Raw genomic sequence first — 2,532 nt, forward strand, 5'->3', positions numbered from 1 at the left:
CGAAGCAGGATCTTACCCAGGCGGAGAGGTGCAGCATGTCCTGCACGGGTGGGGGTGCTGGTGACCTTGCCGTGCTTGCTCCGCTTGGCTCTTGCATTCACTCCCAAGCAGCTGCAATGCCAGTGGAGAAATAACCGAGGTGTCCAACGTACAACTGCTGTGCAACGCCTTGCACAGTCTCGTAGTTCCAGAGGGTTGTGCAGGCGTGTCCCAGGCTGCCCAGGGCAGTGGTGGAGTCCCCATCCCTGGAGGGGTTTCCCAGCCGTGTGGAGGTGGTGCTGCGGGACAGGGGTCGGTGGGGACCTGGCAGTGCTGGGGAATGGGGGGACTCGAGGAGCTGGAAAGGCTCTTCCAACCCCAAAAGTTCTGTGATTCTGTAAGCATATTACCAGCATTCATCATCTTTGTACCAAAACACCTCAGCTTTCCTTTCTCCATACACACTCATCATCTGCAGCAGCAGAGGGGAGTTCAGATGTGACATCCAGACCTGCAAGTTGAAGATCCGAGCAGGACCTCCACAAGCAGTGGCCATGGGAGCATCAAAATCTGTATGACACTGCGCCTGCAAAACTCTTTCTGTGCACGAACAAGCTCCGAAGGCACCCAGCAGTGGGGGATGTGACCCAACGCCAGCGGATCTGGCTGGGCAAGCTTAGGAAGGAAGATGTCCCTTTGCTGCCAGCGCCCAGTGACGTGTCAGATCTGAAGGACAAAGATAAGTGAGGAATCATGTGGCTGCGCCTGACCCAGCGGCAAGTGTTGCTGTGCATTAGCAGAGCCCACATCAGCCCTATCTTGGGATTAGAGCCATGGCTTCCCCTTGACCTTTGGGCAGGGGAGTTGTTGGTGGCATTTAGCAGGTTCCTCTCGAGGATGTACCCTCGTAAGCTAGGACAGAGGAATATTGGACCAGGAGGGAAGTGGAGGGGGAAGCGTTAATCGATCTGGCAGAATTACAAATGCCAGGGAGGGGAGACCGTGTGTGTGAGTTATTCCCGCAGCCTGTGGAAATAGAGCATACTCGTGGCCCCGTGCTGGCCTGGTGACAGTCCCAGACTGAGTGTTGCTCATCATGACCTTTGTAGGCGTCTGGTTGTGTGTTCAGAGCTGGGACTGGGGCTGAGATTTGCTAATCACTGTTAGCCATTTGCACGGTTTCTTCAGGCATTTTGTTCCTCTCAAATACTCTTTTGGTCCTTCTCTGAAGTCCTCTTTCCTGTGTCCCATCTTGCAAGAACTAAACTTCTCCTGAACTTTAAAATAATCAGAGTTTTAGGCATTGGTGGAAGTGTCACGAGCATGAACTATACAAACTGTATCAATTAAATTCAACAGATCAGCCAAGTGACCGTTCCCTGCCAGGGTGGCATGTACGTGACCAAACCACTGCTCCGTACTGCAGAAGGGGTTGTTAAAAGTAGACGCTAATGATGCGTTTCGGAGAAGCTATTTAAACAGGGCAGCCTGGATGGCCTTGAGGTTCAGAGCTCGTGTTCTCCACCAAGCTCAAGAGAGGAGCTGGTGAGTCCTGTCTGTACATGGATGACGTAGGGCCTCGGCGGCAAGAGGGAAGGGCTTTGTGCCATGCTCCAGGTTTGACCTTGAGTTAGTACTCTCCAGTATCATGGGTAAAAATTGGCTCTACCTTCAAGTTACCTTGTTTTCATGAGGCTTAACTGTAACTTCAGACATACATAAAACGTTCTGGTGTCTTCAAGCATTAATTCCGTATCCTTCTATAAATAGGTAATATCTTCCACAAAGAAATGATTGATATGCAGAGGGAAGGTTTGAGAGATGTAGCTCAGACATCTGTAGGCACAGTTTAGAAAGAGAAGGCCAAATACTTCTCTTGAGCAGACAAATGGCCGTAGGAAGCGTAAAGACCACGGTGGCTGAAACGGGACTTTGAACAATAAAATAATGGGGATTTAACTGGATCTGAGCAACACAGCCTTTGCTTTCGTTGCTTGAAAAGGCGGTAATGGGGAGATGCTGGTGGAGGAATGGTGCTTGGTATTTAGTGACTTTTCCCTTTTTCTCATGCTGTAACTTTTCTAGTTGTTGCTGGCTCTTTTCATGCTGGTCTTGCAAGGTAGAAGATAAGAGTTAGTGCATTTGAGGCAGCTCTTGTTGTATTTACATTATCATATTTACACTAATTATCTTCATTTCCAGTGAAATAATCTATGTAACTTCAGGTGGATGCAAAACCCTTTTTAGCCAAGTTCCTGTAGAGCTCTGTCTGACATGCACATGAAGGTGTTTTTCTAGACTTTTCCTTCTCCTTGTTGACTAGTCTAAGATACAGAGGCCTAAGTCCTTACTTGATGCAGACACCCCTCACTATGTCAGTCCCATCAGGGTGAGCCTGGGTGGAGGAGGTGTCCTGGTAGCTCAGTAGAAACTGCTCCTCAGCCTGCCTTCAGTGGGTCCCCACCAAACACCCTTCAGTTTATGGGGCATCCAGGGATGGGGACTCCACCACTGCCCTGGGCAGCCTGCGACACACCTGCACACACCCAATGG

Source organism: Buceros rhinoceros, unplaced genomic scaffold, assembly GCF_000710305.1.
Source record: "Buceros rhinoceros silvestris isolate BGI_N320 unplaced genomic scaffold, ASM71030v1 scaffold14135, whole genome shotgun sequence".
NCBI lineage: Eukaryota > Metazoa > Chordata > Aves > Bucerotiformes > Bucerotidae > Buceros > Buceros rhinoceros.